The sequence below is a fragment of the Nuphar pumila genome, chromosome 2, assembly GCF_984573655.1.
Source record: "Nuphar pumila chromosome 2, dmNupPumi1.hap1.1, whole genome shotgun sequence".
Lineage (NCBI taxonomy): Eukaryota > Viridiplantae > Streptophyta > Magnoliopsida > Nymphaeales > Nymphaeaceae > Nuphar > Nuphar pumila.
In genome coordinates this window covers 12,744,120-12,765,758 of record NC_143250.1, presented here as the reverse complement: position 1 = coordinate 12,765,758, position 21,639 = coordinate 12,744,120, and the positions used below count along the sequence as shown (strand labels likewise).

Sequence of the window (21,639 nt, the reverse complement as noted above, 5' to 3'; positions counted from 1 at the left end):
AAGATAAATCATTTTGATGGCACTCTGGTTATCACAAACAAAACTGATCTAGGAAGCATCTCATTCAAGTCATGCAACAAGTTTCTTATCCACGCTAACTCGGAGGAAGCAGCCACCATAGCTGGATATTTAGCCTTGGTACTCGATCGTGCTATGGCCCTTTGTTTACGACTAGACCAAGAAACTAGATTTTCCCCAACAAAAATGCAATAGCTTGAAATTGATGTTCTCTTGTTTGGATCAACATCGCATCTGAGTAGGCCATAACTATAAAAACATCATCTCCTTATGTTCTTTTCTTATAGAACAATCGATCTCCTAGTGTCCCTTTCAGGTACGAGCATGTAGCATTGCTAGGGCACTTTCAACAATGTGGCAATGCTTTCTTTTAGCAAGGCCATTTTGTTGCGGGGTGTAAAAGCAAGATACTCTCCAATTGATTTGATTACTTTCAAGATAGCTAATAAATACCTTCCAAGAGTACTTACCTCCACCATCACACTAGAAATTCAGAATAGACATTGGAAACTGATTTGTAACTAAAGCATGAAATTTTGTAAATATATTAAACACTTTATGTTTATGCTTCATAAAATATATCCACTTATAATGTGAGAAATTATCAATAAAAGAAACATACTAATGACTACTAGAAGAGAAAACATTGGGTTCGGAGCCGATACATCAGAATGCACAATTTCAAAAGGTTTCAAAACCTTTTTATTCCATGAATCAAATGAGAGTGCATGACTCTTTAATAACTAGGACAAATGACACCAGGAGACTCATGATTCAAACTAGACTCAAGGATAAGATTACTAGAAACTAATCTCTCAATAAATCCACGACTACAATGAGCAAGACAACTGTACCAGACATTGACTTTATTCAAAACAGATGTACTAAATTGTTAACATATAGATATCTATATATATTTTATGTATGTATGTAATAGGAAATACCCATCATGGGTATTTTAGTATTTTCTAGTTGTAATAGGGTTGACCTAGTAGGGGCTATTTTGTAAAACTTCTTTTCTTATTTTTTACTTTTTACTTTTTACTTTTTGTATTATCTAGCTAAGGGACAGCCCAACTAGCCATTGGGCTAGTCCCATTGGCTAGATTTCTAGCCGTTGGGGCTAGTCCAACGACTAGTTGGTCTTCTCCTTTGTCTATATAAGGGGTCTTCCCCATTGTGTTTGTAATGCTTTTTAAGCATATTATTGTTAATACAATCTTATATTTTACATTGTTGCTCTCTAAAAGTGTTTGTGTGTGGCATCTCCATTGTGAGAGTGTATTAGGTCCATAAGTGATCCTTTTGATTGTGCTTGTATCTCTCTTTTGAGGGATTGTATTTAACCCATAAGTGTTTTTTTTGTGTTTGTGCATTCTTTTAGCCCTTAAAGGCAATCTTTGTATTATTTTTTGCTTTCATTACATGGCATCAGAGCTTGCGATCTTGAAGACTTGTGGATGCAAGATCGGATCTTGGTGAATGTTTAGGAGCTTGTATGCAAGCCTCTTGGTGAATCTTCATCTCTCTCTCTCTTCTATGGCCGATAAAGAAATTATAACCATTGTTCCCATTAAATTTGATGGGAGCAATTATAATATGTGAGCCACGATGGTGAAAAGAATACTTATGGGTAAGGATTTGTGGCAATTTGTTGATAGTTTCGCTCCGGAACCTTAACCAATTCTCACAAAAACAACTATAGAAGAAGATAGGCAATCTAAAGAATCTCTCAAAGGAGTTGAGAGGGAAAAGGCTTTGATTGAATAAAAAAACTATAAAGAATGGGAAGTGAGCCATGCCAAAGTTCTTTCCCTTTTTATGGGAAGTATGCATGAAGAGCCATGCATCAATATTCTTGAATTTGAGAGGGCAGACAAAGCTTGGCAGTTTGTTAGACAAACTTATACCCAAAAATATATCACTCACAAATGGGATATAAGGGATCGGATCCATAATTGTAAGCAAAATAACATAACAATTAGAGAATGTTGTATTGCCCTTAAGAGGCTTTGGGATCAAATGGCTAAGTTAGAGCCAATATGGGAAACCCCAAATGATGCTATTCAAAGAAAGAAGCAAATACTTGAGGAGCAATTATTCCAATTTATGAGAGGACTTAGACCCGAATTTGAACAAGTTCGGGTTAATATTATCCATAGGAAAAAATATCTTCCCTTGCATGTGTAACGACCCCAACTCGTACCCATGAAAAAGTGCCAAGTTTTTTTTTTAAAAACAAGTGCGGAAACATTCTCAAGGACCCGGAGCCTTTACAATTACAACACATCCACAACCACAAGGGATCTTATACTCATCTTTCAAACCCAACCAAACTTTATTAATTAAAGTGCATATAGTTTGAGACATAAGCAAAATAAAATATAAATAAGCAGAAAGAAGAGTCACGTTGTCCAAAAGAATCTGCCAAGCAATTGTGTGGTCTCCTCGTAGCACTCTCGAAAGCAAGTCACCTCACTGGGCCTCTGAAACTGTAAAAACACAAAAGTAGGGATGTTAGAATCCAAATAACTCTGTGTATGAATCCCTCTAATGAAATAAATAAGTAAAAAGAATATAAATAAGATTCATGCAATATTTTAGAGAGATGCAACTATAACAAATTCATAATTCAATCAACCATTCATGCAATAGGGAACAATTTAATAAACAACAGAGACCACAAATTAAGCAGTAAAACATTTAACATGCATTAGAGAACAAACATCATGCATTCACCCATACATTATAAGGAAACAAGTAAACATGCATGATCTAATGCATAACAGAAATATGCATTATTTCAATGCATATGCATGAATAAATTATTATCTTTTATCAGATTATTTTTTTCATATACATGTCTCTATTAAATGTACATAATTTAAGTTCCTTTTTTTATTACCGTTGCCCGCAGATACTCTAAACGGGTAAAATTTTCCGAGATCAAGTAGGGCTCCTAGGGTAACTTAGCACACAAGTTGTATTTTATTACTAGGTTCCAAACTTAGCCCTCGACCGAAACAGCCTTCGGAACATTGTGATCATCGCAAAATTTTTCCTTTCTTGTATCTTTCTCTCTCTTCTTTCTCTTTTTCCTTTCTGACTTCTATTTCTCCTTTTTGGAGGGAGAAAATAAAAGACAGAAAAGAAAAGAGAAGATAAGAGAAAAGAAAAGAAGAGAAAAGGGGAACTCTTTTGCGGGGTCTCACTTGACCTTGATTTGAAAATATTTAGAAAATTACTCGCCTCTGTTTTTGAAATATTTGCGGGAAAAATGGAGATACGAGATTCGTTTGTCGGTACGAGGTTCGACCGTTCCTGGCGCCTTTACCAGGGGTAATCGAACCAAGGATCGAATTTATGTCTTTTTGCTTTGCCTAAATAGTATCTAAGAATTTATTCTAAGTCTAAAATGCACATAGAATCTGTAAAGAAATAAGCGGAAGAAACCAAGAATGCTAAAGCATTCACTATGTCCCACACGGACAAATGCAACAAGCACAAGAGAGAAAATCCACTAAGGGATATACAAAGGGCCTTATAAAAAGGCTACACACATGAAAAATAATATCACTATTATTGAAGAGGAGCTCTCAAGAGCAATACTACATACATGGGGGGTTCCCCCTATTTATAAGAAGAGGAGACCAAAGGGGCTCCCAATAGAGTCGTTGGGAGCCCCCAACGGTCACATATGTGACCGTTGGGGGCCCCAACGACTCCATTGTGGGGCCCCTTTTCGGTATCCAAAAAATACAAAAATAAAAATAAAAAGAAAAATAAAAAATAGTGAAATACGAGAAACAAAATAAGTACCCCTATGGGGTACTTTGTGAAATGACCATAATACCCCTATCGGGTATTATGGTATTATTACATATGTTTTAACACCCCCCCTCAAACTTTACGGGGGAATGACCGAAAGTTTGCCAAGGAGGAACAAGAAGCGAGGAGCAGGCAGGGCTTTGGTGAAGAAATCAGCAAGTTGATATTCTGAAGTGACATATGGCAGTGTTACTATCCCACGAAGATATTCATCACGTACATAATGACAATCCATTTCAATATGTTTCGTCCTCTCATGGAAAGTGTGGTTGCTGGCAATGTAGATAGCACTTTTGTTGTCGCAACAAAGCTTCGAAGCCCCGGTAATTTCGACTCCCATATCTTGAAGAAGACTTCGAAGCCACACCAACTCCATTGTAGTGGTTGCCATAGCCCTGTATTCTGCTTCAGTAGAAGACAATGAGACTTTCTGCTGTTTCTTGCACCTCCAAGCAATTAGCGAATCTCCTAGGAATACACAAAAGCCAGTAGTTGAGATTCGATCATTTGGGTTTCCTCCCCAGTCAGCATCAGTATAAGCTAGTAAATCTAAGGAAGAGATTGAGGATAGGAATAGCCCTTTAGTCAAAGTATTTTTAATATATCGAATGATTCGGAGCACAGCACTCATATGCACAGATGTAGGAGCATGCTGAAATTGGCTTGCAGAGTGCACAGCATGAGCAATATCGGGCCTGGTGATAGTCAGATAGGTGAGGGAGCCTATGAGTTGCCTGTAGGGCGTAGGATCGTCCAGCAGAACTCCATCCTCCAGTCGTAGTTTAGCATTGATAACCTCGGGAGTCTCCACCTTTTTATCATCTGAAATCCCAGATTTGGAGCATATGTCTGCAGCAAGCTTCATCTGTGACAGTATATACCCTCGAGGAGAGTATGCAACTTCTATGCCAAGAAAGTACCTGAGAAAACCCAGATCAGACATATCAAAATTATGTTTTAACATATTTTTAACTTTAAGAATACCGCTTTCATCATTGCCAGTGATGATCATATCATCAACATAAAACAGAAGGATGATGATACTATTACCTGCATTTTTAACAAAAAGGGCAGTGTCAGTATAACATGAGCGAAATCCCAATTGTAACATGATAGCACTAAATCTATCATACCAAGCCTTAGGGGCTTGTTTAAGACCATATAAGGCTTTTAATAACCGAAGGGTTTGACCTTGGTTAACACTGATTCCCGGCGGAGGATCCATATATACTTCTTCATTCAACTGACCATTAAGAAAGGCATTTTTAACATCTAATTGGAATATAGGCCATTTCTTAGATGATGCTACCGCAATTAAAGTTCTAACGCTTGTCATGCGAGCCACGGGAGCAAAAGTCTCCTCATAATCGATGTCATATTCTTGTGAGTATCCCTTAGCAACTAATCTAGCTTTATAGCGCTCTAGGGAACCATCACTTTTTGTTTTGACTTTGTAGACCCATCGACATCCTATAGCTTTCTTATTTGGAGGAAGGTGAACTATTTCCCAAGTTTTAGCTTTATTTAAAGCATCTAGTTCAACTTTCATTGCTTCAACCCAATGAGGTATACTTTTTGCTTGATTATAATGGGAGGGTTCATAGTAAGAATGCAAGGCTATTAGACAAGCTCTATATTTAGGTGAAAGAGTTTCATATGAGACAAACCTATTAGGTGGAATTGATTCTCTAGAAGAACGCCTAAGGGAGGTTTCTTCTAGGGGTTCATTAAGCCGCAAGAATTTTTCTAAAGCACTAATAGGTTGGGCTTCCTCACGCCGAGTGTAAACTTGGAGATTGTCACCATTAGTTGGTGATACATCATCATCATGAGAATCATGAGTATTTTCTAAAATTTTCGGATGACTCAAAGAGTCATCATTTGAATCTTCTAAAAGATCATTGATAAACATATAATCAATTTCATTTGATTTTTCCAATATGTCAAATCCATTTTCATCTTCTAAAAAGGTTACATCTTTGGAGACAAATAACTTATTATTTTTATAATCAAAGCATCTATAGCCTTTTTGATTTTCACCATATCCTAAAAATACATATTCTATTGCTTTAGGTGACAATTTATCTCTTTTATGTAAAAGAACAAAGCATTTACACCCAAAAATCCGAAGACGATTGTAGTCGGGTGTCATATTAAAAAGTTTTTCATAAGGAGAGATATTATTCAATTTTGAAGATGGCATCCTATTGATTAAATAGGTGGAGGTTAACACGGCTTCGGCCCAAAATTTTTTAGGAATATTTTTAGAAATGAGTAAGGATCTAGTGGTTTCCAAAATATGCCTATGTTTTCTTTCCGCTAGACCGTTTTGTTGAGGAGTTCTTGGGCAAGATTTTTGATGACAAATGCCATGTTGTTTTAGATATGCTTGAAAATCATTTGATAAGTATTCTCCACCCGAATCGGATCTAAGAATGGATATTTGACTTTGAAATTGATTTTGAATTTTTGCATGGAATTCTTTAAAGAAGTTAAAAACTTCCGATTTAAAGTTAAGAAAATAAATCCATACATATCTAGTATAATCATCAATAAAAGTAACATAATATGAATAACCACCTTTAGATAGAACCGGAGATGGCCCCCAAACATCGGAATGCACCAATTCAAAAGGTCTTGTTGTCACAAAGGATCTAATAGGAAAAGGAGTAGACTTCATTTTGCCAAAAATACAATCTTTGCAATTGATATCTTTTTCTTTACAAAACTTGTGTCCAAAAGGAAAAAGATACATTTTAGAGTAACTTGGATGTCCAAGCCTTTTATGCCAAGTTTCAATATTTTTGTCTTGGACATAAGTACAAAATGAGGTATTTGGAAGCATTAAATTATCCATAAAATAAAGGTCTCCCTTCCTATGGCCTTGCCCAATCCGCTTCCCGAACCGGAGATCCTGCACAAAGCACCCTTGGGATGAGAAAGATATTTCACATCCATGGTCGGCTATTTGAGAAACGGAAAAGAGGTTAAGATTTAATTTTGGAACTATTCTAACTTTTGGAACAAGGAAATTTTGAACATTTTTAGAATCAAGAGTTCCAACACCATTTATTTTGAGAAAAGTTCCATCGGCCGTAGAGACACAAGACATTTTTGAATTGGTGTGCACATTGGTTAATGCATTTTCATGAGGGGTCATGTGAAAAGAAGCTCCGGAATCTAAAATCCAAGAGTACGTACCGGGAGGTGATGATGAGGCAATGGCGGCACCGGAGGTGGAAGAAGTGACCTTTAAGATTTGTTGAAGAGCCAAGGAGATTTGTCCAAGAGTGTCTTTGAGATCCCCGTTCTTGCCGTCATCTTCTTTGGTGGTGGATTCTTCAACGGAAGCCACCTTTGGCTTGAATGCCCCATTTAGCTTTGGGCAAACGGGTTTAATATGTCCCGGCTCATAACAATGGTGACATATAATCATTTTTCTTCCACCACTCCCTTGCTTACCAAAATGAGGTGGTTTGTATGTTTTAACATGATTGCCGAGTTTAGATACGGCAAGAACTTCCTCTATGCTTTTACCCATGCTATGCCTAGTCTCTTCTTGAGTAATCTCGGCAATAGCTTCTTCTAAGGGAGGAAACGTGGATCTATGGAGAAGTGAGGATCTCACTTGTTCAAATTCGGGACGAAGCCCAAATAAAAATTGAAACAATCTATCTTGTTCCATTTGTTTTTGTCTTAGAACCACATCCTCCATAGATACCCATTTAGGCTCTAAAAGAGCCAATTCATCCCACAAAGGATTTAGAGCACTATAGTAATCTTGTATGCTCATGTCGCCTTGTTTTGTGGTTCTTACTTTTTCTTGCAAGAAATAAGCTCTTGCAAGATCCTTTTGGGTAAACATACCCTTCATAAAAAACCAAGCTTCATTTGCCCGGCGGAATTTTGCAATATTTGCACATACCTTAAGTTCGACATTATTCATAAACCATGCAAGGATTTTTGCATGGTTGCTCTCCCAATCTTCCATTTGATGATTATAATCTTCAATGGCCTTGAGACGAGCATCGCCTTCAAGTGCTTTCTCTTGATCTCCTTCCATCTTTGTGAGCTTAAGTTGGGGTTCCGGAACGGTTCCCATTACATAACCCCAAAGCTTCTTGCCTTTGAGATTATTCTCCATTGCGGATGCCCACATCATGTAATTTTTTCCATTGAGTTTGAATGATAGATCGATCTTGACTTCCATTGCTACACAAGGAAGATGTGAGAAAGAAAGGAAGTAGAGAGAGACAAGATTTTACCTTTAGAAGATCTTATGGCTTTGATACCATGTAAAGAAATAAGCGGAAGAAACCAAGAATGCTAAAGCATTCACTATGTCCCACACGGACAAATGCAACAAGCACAAGAGAGAAAATCCACTAAGGGATATACAAAGGGCCTTATAAAAAGGCTACACACATGAAAAATAATATCACTATTATTGAAGAGGAGCTCTCAAGAGCAATACTACATACATGGGGGGTTCCCCCTATTTATAAGAAGAGGAGACCAAAGGGGCTCCCAATAGAGTCGTTGGGAGCCCCCAACGGTCACATATGTGATCGTTGGGGGCCCCAACGACTCCATTGTGGGGCCCCTTTTCGGTATCCAAAAAATACAAAAATAAAAATAAAAATAAAAATAAAAAATAGTGAAATACGAGAAACAAAATAAGTACCCCTATGGGGTACTTTGTGAAATGACCATAATACCCCTATCGGGTATTATGGTATTATTACATATGTTTTAACAGAATCATGCTTGTAGAATGCAATGATGTATGCTCTTTTTGAAAATTGATTTGAAAATTTCCAAGTTTTCTGGGATGAACTTGATAATGGAGTGAAGAAATGATTTCTGAATGATTGAATCTAACTTAGAACTTTGAGATAAATTAGGAAGGATATTTTGAAGTTCTAAGTCTTTGAAATGATCAGAGTTTTGGGAAGAAAATCTTGATTTTGAAAAGAATATTTTGAAGCTGAGATAATAATGTAAAGGAAAGGAAGTTTCAAAGTCAGAAATGGATTTTTGGATTTGAAATTGTAAACTTGGATTTAGGAGAGGGAATGAATATGGAATTGAATTCTATATTTGAAGTTTGGAATCAGGATGGAACTTGGTTTTAAGAAATCCAAATGAATTTTTAAAAATAGAAATAGATTTAAGAAGTCAAGATGGGATCCGAAAGTGGAATTGGATTTGAAATCTAGAAATCAGGATAGACTTGGATTTGAAATCTGAATTAGGAATGAAATTTGGATCTGAAATCTGAGATCCAAGATGGAATTGAATTCTGGATCCTAAATGAAATTTGGATCTGAAGTCTGAGATCCAAGATGAAATTGGATTCTGGATCCTAAAATGGATTTTGGATCTGAAGTTCGAGATCCAAAGTGGAACTGGATTCTGGATCCTAAAATGGAATTGGATCTGAAGTCTGAGATCCAAAGTGGAATTGGGTTCTAGATCTAGGATTGGATTTTTGAAGTCTAAATTTAGAAGATGAATCAAGAATTTCAAAGTTTTAAATTGAGCTTTGAAATTTTGGGATGTTAATTTGAATTCGAATTTGAAGCCTGAAAATGAATTAAGAATTCCAAAGTTGAATTGAACTTTGAAATTTGATTTGAAATTTAGAAATTGAATCTTGAATATACAAATGAATTTCAAAGTCAAATTGGACTTTGAATTTGAAGTTTGAATTTGGAGATGGTATTTGAATTTACAAGAGTTGAAAATTGATTTGAGAAGTGAAGAAGATATTTGAAGGAAATCACTTGGATTTGGAAAAAAAGAATGATGTAATTCTATCCTAAATGATGGATGAAGAAAAATTTGAAATTGGATTTGAAAATCATATTTCATTCTTTAAATGAACGTAAATAAGATTAATGATATAATACACTCCTGACTATGGTCATTGAATGTATTATATGATAATCCTATCTAAATTCAAATGAAGAATAAAATACATTTTGGTGCTTTTATAGAGTTTAAAATGAAATTAATTCTCAATATATCCTGACTATGGCCATTGATATATGTATTGAATCAATTTTAGACTAAACTCTGATAAAAAAGGAAAATATTTAAAGACAATATGATGAATTTTGAACAGGATCCAGTGTGGATCCAGTGTTATTTTATAAAAGATAAAAATCCTAAGTTTTGTTACATCCTGACTATGGCCATTGATGTAAATCATCAACTTAGGATTAATTACCTCTTACGAAATGGTGCACGTGCCATTTATGTTCCCATTTATGAAACTTTGAAATGAAGGAAAATGATGTAACAAATGGTATTTATATGCTCATTCATTCTATCTAAAAGCTAGAAATATAAATTCTCATTAAGACCTAACTTATTACAACATATAAAATTGAATTTACAACTCCAAGTAATGATATTTTCCACATATTCCCTGCAAAACACCTGATTAGTATGAAAATGGAGAAAAATTGCACATATCATATGGATATCAATGGTAAAGATGCTCACATGCCAAGGTATTTAAGATCTAAAGTGTGGAAAGATGAAAATGATATATATATCTATGTACATATATACATGCATACATATATATATATATGTATATCTATATACATATAGGTATATATATATATATATATGAATATATATATATATATATATATATATATATATATATATATATATATACGTATATAGGTGGAATGGTGAATGTGAAGGGACTGTATAGGAAAATGGTAGCAAGAGGTTATTATAATTATGGGTATTGGAAGTGATATACTGTAATGGAAGGAATTTGGGATATACATTAGGTAGGCTGATATGGCATGGGTGCAGCTATATGGGAGGGGCGGCTGTGCAAAGTGCAAACAGCAACTTTGCTACAGATATTTTTGTGAATGTAGCTGTAAACATCACAGCCGGTAGGGGTTCTGTGGAGACAAATTGACTTTAGAGACTAGTCTTAGTAATATAACAAACCAGGGCAAAAGAAAAAAAAAAAGGACTTGAAAACATAATAATTCGTGGCTGGAGATAATAAATGTGAAAGTGAGTCTTGTAATGACAGACGCATTGCCCTACTGGCATAAAAATAATAAAACCCCAGCCTTATTTAAAAGGAAAAACGTTTGGCTGGGTAGAATGTAAACTGTGCAAAGAGTGGATGAATGCCATTTATACAGGAGATAATAAAGTTAATGGTTACAGTAAAAAAAAAATATGCAGACTTGATGTCGTGGGAACACGACAGGGCTCCTGGTAAGTTGTATAATGGAAATTAACTGTATAGGTACCTGATTTTGACAGATATGAAGATGAGTGCTATAATGGGTTTGAAAACAGTAAGCAACCAATGAAAATGTAATGAATATGGATAATAGAATGCGGCGATGAAGAGGAATATATAGAACATGCTATATGATATGTGGTGACCAGTGCATTTTGCAGGAGATTTACACAGCGTAAAGTGGCTGTTAAGTGGGCAGTGAATGCCGTGAATACATAACCACATATATTTTGGAAATGACTCATAACCAATATCCACAAAATGTATTTGCAACATAATTTATACCAAATGCCTCATGAAGTGGATTTTTGCAAAGGAGACTGCAATGGTACACAGTACCATTTGCAGAGAACGTAAGTACAAAAATGTACAAGGTGAGCTGTGTGCATAGAATGTTGAGATCAAATATGCAAATGCTATGCTGTGTATATTCTTAAAAAAAAAAAATGACAGTGGTTACCTTGCTGTGAGTGAACACTATATCCAATGGAAAGGAAATAGATGCAGGATGTCCCAACGAATGATGTACCCACCGAGGGTTATGATATATATGGTCCAGCCTTAAACTCACTGTTTAGGAAACACAAAGACCAAAAAAATCCTGAAAAAAGAATCATGGCGCAAAGGACCCAGCAGTTGAAATACGGAGGTATTCACAATAGTGCATTAAGTATGACATCCGATGAAACGATATTCAGAAGTTATCAATGGCCCAAAATGTGGCCGTAACAACCAAAAAAAAAATCTCAATATCTCTAATGCTTCACCACAGAATTTTGCAGTGAACAGAAAATATATTGTTGCTCTCGACCATTAATGAAACAGTGAGAGGAGCTTTTAGATGGATTTGAACAAAGCCATATTACCTGTGCTATTAGAGACTCACTCATCCACCATCAATGAGACAAAATCTATGTTGGACTGAGTTGAGGTCCTGAAACGAATATAGGTATTGAGATGTTGTACCCAATTTTCCTGCAGTGTTGCTTTAGCAATGGTGAAACATGGCGTGCTTGTTATCTTTTTAACATAGATGATAAGATGCGATCGATAGACTATTGGGCAAGGATGACACAACCGAAGCCCGATGCATAGGTGACTATAATGATGCTTGATAAAAGGAGAAGCATGATAGAAAATGCAAGTGCTGGCAATATGAACCCATTTATGCAATGCAAAAGAAGGAAAAAAAAGAAAATTTAGACACAAGCTTAACTTGAGACATGAAAGTATATTAAATTATACTTAGCGTATGATCAGGATGATCACTAAGTTATAGTGGCAAAGAAAACGAAACAAATAAATCTTAACGATCCCCTGTTCCCTGGAGGTTCATTCTAAAGACTATGCAACATTTTCCTTCTGATGTGAGATTTCCACCATCGCTGAGCTGATTCGTGACTGCTTCAGCGTTTAAACTTGATACTTGGGGCTCAAAAGGGGTCGACCTTCATGATTGCTCGGAAATATCTTAGCAGAGCTCGCTTATTGCCATTTCCCACTTAGCAGAACGTACCCTCAGGTACCTATTGGCTTGATGTTAAGCTACTAGGAGAAGGCACTGAATTATGATAACAATCTAAAGCTTTCTCACACCAACGGAACCCAAGCAAACAAACAATGGAAAAGAAAAAAAACACAGATCGCGGAATGCATAGCGACCATTAGAATATGCAGGGAATGGAGAGATGTTAACACCATGGAATGGGATTTCAACATAGATCTGAAGCCAGAAGGCTTGCAAATCTACTGTTTTGATCCAATGATAATACTATTCTGAACAAAGCATGCAATCGGATGTCTGACATCGTAACGTCAACATGAAAAATGGCTAACAAAATAAATTCGAGTATCAAGAGCTGAGAATATAATGTAAACAAAGAAGAAAAAAAAATCCAGAATCCATGAGAAAATAACCGTGAGTTAGATTGAGAAACTAGCGGGGAGATTAGATTGAAACACAGATGAACCATAGAGACTCGTTGGGTTCAATACCGTATGCTAGGGTAAATCGCAGAATCAATGAAAACATTAAAGCAGAAGCTAATAGAAATGTTGGAATTAAGAAATTCCATTTTCTTTTTGCAGATGTGTGAGGCAATCCTGCTATATGCAGGTCGGCCCTATCACCAACGCGTTGTGATACAAAGAAAATAAACAAAGAAAGTTGAAATAAAGAAAGAGGGAAAGAGAAAAGAAAAAAAAAAACAAAAAATGATCGCTTACCTTTCAGCCGCAAGGGATGGTTGATCTCCTCCAGATGGCTTGCAACTTCGAAGCGAAGAGGGGTTTGGGGTCGAAGATGAAGATCGGGGTCCCCTTTAATGTGATCGATGATTAGCTCCCCTTTTCAGGTTTTGGCTGCAGTTCCCCTTTCTATTGTCGTAGGTCTTGATTTCCAAACCAGATTGCTGAGGGAGTGATCGATCTTCGGCTGCTTGAAGCGGATGTCTCAGGGAGCCAGGAGGTGGAAGATGAGGCAACGAGCCTGGTAGACCACCAAGAGGACGAAGGTAAAAGGGGAGGAAATGTGTGATGATCGATTTGATGAAGATGCGATTCGTGGTGAACGATGGATGGTATAGTAGCCAATAACCAGATCCCCTTCCCCCCTTCTCGATGTCTCTTCATATAGGAAGAGGTGAACCATCGAGAAGGAGAGGGTTTGTTGGTGATAGAGGGCGGATGGTCTGGAGCCATCGATCGAAAGGTGGAGAATGAGAGGGGAATTTCGTTGGCGATGGAGAAGATCCTTCTGGAAGAGGGTTTTCGAAAGAGAGAGAGAGAGAAGAGGCGTCGTCCTCTTTTACGAAGGGTTTTCAAGAAAACCCTAAAAACAGATTTTCAAGAGGGGCCTTCTTATTTTCGGGATTTTACAAAGTGGGGGCTCCCTTACGAGGTTTTCTCTTTCAAAAAGGAGGTTTTCAACATTATTTTTTTCTTTTTCTATTTTTTAATTTTTTTGTTCTTTTCTTCATTTTCTATACATTTTTTTGGATATTTTGGAATAAAACCTTAAGATTTACGAGAAAATAAAGATTTAAAACTAATTTTTTGTATTTTTGAGAAATATTTACAAAAGAGGGTTTTTTTTAGAATTCAAGGCTATTTTGGGGAAATTTCTTCAGAAAATGAGTTTGGATCCGGATTTTGAGATGATATTCGAGTTTCGGACCTCGAATCGAGAAAATATCAAGTAATGGATCCAAATGAATACGGATGAGCTGTTTGAGCCATTCATAAAATGTTTTTGACATTTTATAATTTCGATTTGTAAATTGAGTAACGAGGCTCTGATTTGGATTTTAATCATTGGGTTCGGAACCGAAATCGAGTTTGAATATATCAACATGGAATTCAATCCAGAAAATCTGAAGAATAACTGAAATTTAGCTTTGATTTTCTCAGAAGATGGAGCCAGGGGCAAAAAGGAAATATTTATAAGATTTTGAAAATTTTGGGGTGTTCACAAACATTAGACCTCAACATCTAATGTCGGGACACCAGAGACCTCCACATCCACAAGTGCTACTTTTTTGGTATATCAAAACAACAGTTGTGTCTACATACCACCCCCAGGTACAGTTTTCCGAAACAGCAACTCTAAGAGTCTCATTGTAATGACGGGATATCTCAGAACGTATATTACATTATTCTCTTTCTTTATCTTTTTATTAATAGTCATTCCATTAATTTGCAATTCAGTATGCCAATTTAGTAACACAAGTTCGCATATCCAAATGTGAGGCTCATCACGTGACCACAGCCCGCTGAAAACATAGAACATTGCAATATAGTGAAACAATATCAATGTGACTTTCGTGATGCATTAAAACAAGCAAAACAGGAGCAATCCAAACTCAAGGCTCACACAACCCACAATGATCTATTATTTGACCATTGATGCATCATGTGCAAAAATCATAACATGCCATATATGCAATGATATCACATGTTTTCAAATGCAGATTCATACATGCCAATTTAACAATGTGCATGAACTACAACATTCATATGCATGTGTTCGCAATCTCATGCCATTTGTATACTTTTATTCATGAGTCATTTCAATTAGAACATGTGAACATTCATGCATTTACATACATGCGAAAAAACACATCAACATCACGTATGCACATGCACTTGAAACAAACTTTGAAATAACATATTGATAAAGCATGTCATATCAAGTCAAAGCATGTGAAAAATCCCATTCTTAGCATGTATTAGAATCAAAATACATACACTTAACACAATTTGGAAATTTACATGCATATTAAATTTAAAATTTCCAAATTTAAGCAAACACAAGGTGTTACGACAAATTTTGAAGTAGGTCGATCGAGCCTAGCCGACCCTGTCGGCTGGAGTTCAGCCTTGACTCAGCTGAACCCAAAAAGCTGGGTGTAATAAGCCACTCGCCTGTCACAACCATCAAGGATTTTTAAAACCTTTTAAATTTTAGTTTTTTTTAAGGGCACCCAACTGCCCAGTTGAGCCCACTCGGCTGGGCCTACAAGGCCTGGTAAACAGGCCTGCTTGCACCTGTTTGGGTGTTGTCCAGGTCTGGCCCGGTCTAGCCAGACCACCCACTGAGTCTGCTAAAAAAACTCTTTAAAACCCCTTTTTTATATTTAAAATGGTCCAACACCCAACCGACCCAATTGGCTGGGCCTGGCAGGGTACCACCCAGCCCAGGCTGGGCCTGTGCTCCACCTGCCAGGGCCTGGCTCGACTGACTGCCAGCCAGTCCTGTAAAACCCACGTAAAAAAAAAATTTATCGGACCCGGGTCGGGTCGAGACCCGACCCAGGCCCGACCTTGCTAGGCTTTTAAAACCCGACGCAGGGTGAGGGTTTTAAAACAAAACCCTCCCTTGTGTGCCGCGCCCTGCCCATGCCGATCCACCCCTTTGACAAGATAAGGGAAACCCTTGAGGGTTTTCCCGATTGTCGCCCCCCTCCCCCCGAGCCCTTTAAGAGTATCGCAGGAGGGGAGGGGGGATGTGGCTCCCTTCTCTGCTCCTCCTCCTCCCCTCCCTCTCGAGTCTCCTCGTGCCCTGCGCACGACAACACCGCAGACGCCTTCTCCCCTCTAATCCGATCGCCGCCGCCACTGCCACCATCGTCGTCGATCCTCTCCCAGGTGGCGGGTTCCTGTCAGAGATCGCCGCAGCCAACCCTCGTCTCTCTCTCGTTGCGATTTCCGGCAACCCCGACCGACACCTCCCCTCGCTCCCTCTTATCTCGTCAACTTGTCGTAGCCGATGCCAGTGGCTTCCCCCGTGCCGCCTTGCTCCTCTCCTTGCGAGCTCCCCTCCGGCAAGCCGTTGCCGGTGACCGTGCCATCCCCCTCAGGTAACCCGATCTCTCTCTCTCACTCTCGTTCCCTCATTTTGCTCCTTCTCTTTGGGTTCTCACCCTCAGTCCTGCACAACTCGTCGGAGCCCCTTTCGCCGGCGTCCCAACCTCGCAACCCCCGATGCCATCGACTCCCTGCGGGCGGCTGCGACCCCAACGCCATCCTCACCCTCTCTCTGTGTTCACCCACTCTCCCTTTCTGATGGACTTTTGAGCTCCGACCTGCGAGCCATCGCCGGTGACGCCGACCTTGTCGGCCCCTTCTCAGGTAACTCTCTCTCTCTCCCTTCATTGTCTGCTTCTCCTTTAGGCAGGTGCACCACCACTATCGCCTGACATTTTTGGTAGGCAGGGCGACGCCATGCTTTCCCTTGGTCTTTCCCCTGCCGATTTTTTTTTTCGCTCGCCCTCCGACGAGCTGGCAGGGGCCGAACCCCTGTCGCCTGGGCCTTCTTTCGATAGGTCGGCAGGGGCCGAGCCCCTGCTACCTTCAGTTCCTCTAGCAGGCCAACAGGGCTATGGCCCCGTCGCCTCTTTTTGGCAGACCAGCAGGGGCCAAGCCCCTGCCACCTTTACCTTCTCGGCAGGGGCTTCGCCCCTGCCCTTGGTGTCTTTCACCGACAGACAAGGGCAAGGCCCCTGTCACCTTTGGCTTGGTCGGCAGGGGTGATGCCCTGCCCCTCTCTGTCCCCCTCTTCTGCCTCCCTCCCTGATTTGGGTACCCTACAACCCAATGTCGGGCTCGGCCTGACAGTCGATCCCACCATTCCTCGTAGCCTCCTTGAAGACCAAGGACAAGCTTGGCCTGAGGGTTGAGCCTGGCCTCCTCTCCTGCCCTTGTTCGTTTTCGATGGGGGGCCTTGTCCCTGTTTCTTTTAGGCTCGCGGCAGGGGGCGAGGCTCCCCTGCTATTCCTGTATTGCTTGGCAGAGGGCTCCACCCCTGCCTCTTATTAGTTTTCCTAGCAGGGGCCGATCTCCCTCCCATCTTTTCCTGTTTTAGCAGAGGGGTGCTTTGGCACTCTCTCTTATTCGCGCAAGGCGGACGGTCGGCGAGCAGGGAAACACTCCTGCTCCCTGCCTCTTCTTTGGTCACTTTCATACTAACATTGGGTTTCCTGCAAATTTCCACCCGAGCCCCCGCATCGCCTACACTCTCAAACGCTCGCAGCGACGCAACCTCACGAGGTTGGGTAAAGTCGCACCAAGGGACAAAAGATGAACCTAATTAAGTTGAAATAATTAAGATGCCCATGCTAGACATGCTTAGAGTTATATTGCTTCTGCATTGTGTATTTTCTTGTTGCTCATGGGTTGAGGTACAATTTCATTCTTCGATCATTATTTTGCATAGTTGCTTATGAGTTTGAGGTGTGGTTTCGTACTTACTGAAATAGATATGCCCTTGTTTGCTTGCATACATTTTTGCCTGCATGTTTCCTTTGAGTGAGGTACGACTTCGTGTCTCATGTATTACTTATGACCTTATGTGTTTGCCTATCTAAGTGGTCAAGGTATGGTTTTGGTACCTCGTGTGTTACTTATGTGCTTTTCGCTCGATGTGCGGCATCGCAAGTCGAGAGTTGCTTGTCGTCATGTTATAACCTGCATATGCTCACATTTATGGTACATATGTACTTACATAAATGTAGTCTTGTGCCTATCCTGATTTCACTTGTTTTCAAAACACTAGAAGTTGTGCTTGTGCATTGCAGTTCTTTAAAAGAGGGTTTCCTTCTGCGAACTCAGTGCTCTTCAAATTGCACAGCTTTTGCAAAGTTAAGTTTTAAGCCTCGCAGGATTGCGAAGTTACATTTGAGCCCTCCCAAGTCCACACACTTGGGAGAAATATTTTATAACCTTGATTCGAGTTGCGACCCAATTCGAATAACCCCGATCAGGGGCATGAGCCTATGAGTGAGTGGGGTTCTGTTAAAGGACCCATTCTTCATTTATTAAACCTAGTGTCGCGTGTCGTGCGAATCATGTTGATACTAAGATAAATTTTGAATGCAAGATTGATAGTGATGTGCTTTGTGTGAATGACTCAATGTAGCATTGTGGCTTTTAAGGATGAATCAGGCCAAATGAACACTCCTATATTCTTTGGATCGTTATGAAGTTGTGTGTTGGGGGTTTCTCTTGAGAAGCCCACACACCTTCCTTTTTCAGTATAGCGTACTTTTAGACATGCACAACATGTTAAGTACTTTGTTGATCGGACGAGAGATACGAGACGACCTTGCATCATGAAATATGCAAAATATTATTGAAATGATTTCAAAACTTATATTGCCAAACTGTGTTGTATTAATTCTGTTGTAGATAATATATGTTGGGGTTTCTTTTGTGGAATCATTTCTCTTTCATCGTAGTCGTACTTTTGACAAGTACGACCATACTTTTTGACAAGTACGCCTTCTTACGTTGCGATGATTGGATGAGTAGGTTGTGGCAACCTCGACGAGTGCAAATAACAAAATGCTAAGATCACCTAAATAGGTGATTCCGCCTTCACCGGCAAGATACTCGAGTTTGGTCGAAAGACCAGATTATGTAGAATGGGTCTTCAGTTAACTAACCCTGATGTACTCGTTCGAACCGCTGACTCCTGTCTGGAGAGAGGATGAGAATGTACAAAAACTTCGATGGACAAGCCATTAATGACAGTTACGAGCAAAAGACTCGGTTTCCCCAGTCATCGGAGTTAGGGGAAGGGAACTATCATAATTATCCTAGGTGGTAGCTCTCCATGTTCGGGATGCATCCATTGTTTATGCTGCTTTGGGGACTTCTCTCTTGGTCACTGACCGTCCCCTTAGGTGCGGACTCAGTCAGCTATCCGGGTTATCATAAAATATATAGCATAATAAAACCCCGGATCAGTATAGGTTGTTTCTAGAGTCGTGCCTTGTGCATACCCACTTGGTCAGTTAATATCGAAACATAATTTAAATCTGATCACACAGTTTGTTGAGTATGTACGTATGAAGGTAGTAGCATGCAACTGGTTTCAATACTTATGGAATTGTGCGTGTGGTTGATGTAGCATGGTATTTTGCTAATTAAATTGCTTATGCAGTTCTTTGCTTATAATAGTTAGCCTACTGGTGTCAGTGAAATGCTTGTAGTAATTTTAGCATTGTGCTCATGATAGTTGTTCCATGAATGTGTTGAAATTAAATTGCCATATAATTGTCTGTCTACTTGACATATTGAATTATTCTGCTTAACTATGTTCTATATTGTCCTGTATGTGCACCTACCAGTTTTTAGTGAAACTGACCCATTTTATGGGCAGGTGATGTATAGGTGATACAGTCTGCGATGACACGATGGTGTGATGAGATCAAGATAGAGCTCTTTCCCTGACGTTTCGCTCCTGAGGACATGTTGGTAAATTTGGTATGAAGTGTATTTCAAAAATTCTCTTTTAATTAAACCTTGAGTTACTAAAACTGTTTTAGTAAACTTCTTTCTGGTTTTAACAAATATAAGGAGTTGTAAAATCCCATGAACAAATTCTCTATTATTAAAAATACATTTCGAAACCATTTGATTTCAATAGTTATGCGAAATTCGACAAAGGAAAGTTTACGCTGTAATGCGCTCAAGGTCCATTGACTTGTGGTTTTAAAAATATCATTTTCCGCTAAAGTACTATTTAAACTCTGATAATCGTATGATTTCAAAGCCTTCTAAACTATTCTAAAAGTTACAAGTCCTGGATTTTTGGGGCGTTACAAGTCCATACCACTAAAAAAATTTTATTGTTTTTATTTTTTTTTCTCAGATTGTTGCCCAGCCGAGCACCACTCGGTTGGGCCCTGCAACTCAGTCAGGCCTGACGAGGCCAAGCCATACTGGGATAGGTCTGGCCAGGCCTGGGCAGCAAAAATGTATATATATATATATATTCAAAAACAGAGTATGAACATATGCAGATCTGTACATACATGCATCTACAAGCTTAATGGCTAAAAAATGCATACTAGAGCATAATCATATTCATATATGCTCACCGAAACAATTCGAAAACACATGCATGCCGAGAACATTTAGATTACATGCATATACTTGTTCAAGAACACATGCATATTCAAATCTCTCAACTACACCACCATCATACAAACTTTTAATGAAAAATGCATGCATACAAATTTGTTTCATCACATATTTACATGCCTCTAAAAGTCCATGACATGGATCCTCCATGGAAATCGATAATATTATAATGCAAACAAATAACAAGCTATTTTTCTTATGAAATAAATTATGTTTTAGCATAAAACTAAGTATGTACAAAAATTTTATCTTTTTAAAGGATAAAGGGAATAAAAAACACATCCATGGAAGAGGATCCATGAATCCTCCTCCATGCATTTGAGATTAGATGCCCATATTTACTCTTTTTCATGGATTTTCATCAAAATATTGCATGAAAATCTTATCTATATTCAATTTCTCACTTGATTCAAGAGAGGAAACCCATACCTTGATCGTAGCAAGCCCCAAGGCTTGGTATGATCGATTTAGTGATATTATGATTAAATTGGGATTTCATTCCTGTTATACTGACACTGCTCTCTTTGTGAAAAGTGTAGGTACTAATATTGTTATATTATTACTTTATATCGATGACATGATTATCATAGGAAATAATCAAGATAGTATTGTTAATATTAAAAATATGTTGAAAGATAGCTTTGACATGTCTGATTTAGGTTTTCTTAGATATTTCCTTGGTATTGAAGTTGCATATTCTCCCCGAGGATATATTTTGTCACAGATGAAGCTTGTTGCAGATATATGTACTAAGTTTGGTATTTCAGATGATAAAAACGTGGAGACTCCAGAAGTCATAAATGCCAAATTAAGATTGGAGGATGGGGTTCTTCTAGAAGATCTCATACCCTACAGACAACTCATTGGATCTCTCACATATCTGACTATTATCAGACCTGACATCACTCATGTTGTTCACTCTGCTAGTCAATTTTAGCATGCTTCTACAACTGTACATATGAGTGTCATGCTCCGGGTTATCCGACACATCAAAAGCACCATAACTAAAGGATTATTCTTATCCTCTTCTTCTTCATTAAATTTACTTGCTTCTACTGATGCAGATTGGGGAGGTAACCCCA

At 38.6% G+C, this 21,639-nt stretch overlaps 1 protein-coding gene across 2 annotated transcripts in view; it reads left to right on the top strand.

Annotated features, from left to right (window-relative positions):
* LOC149844795 (Cysteine proteinases superfamily protein) overlaps positions 1–21,639 on the top strand; it is a 71,649-nt gene that overhangs the window by 37,463 nt on the left and 12,547 nt on the right. The window lies entirely within an intron of this gene.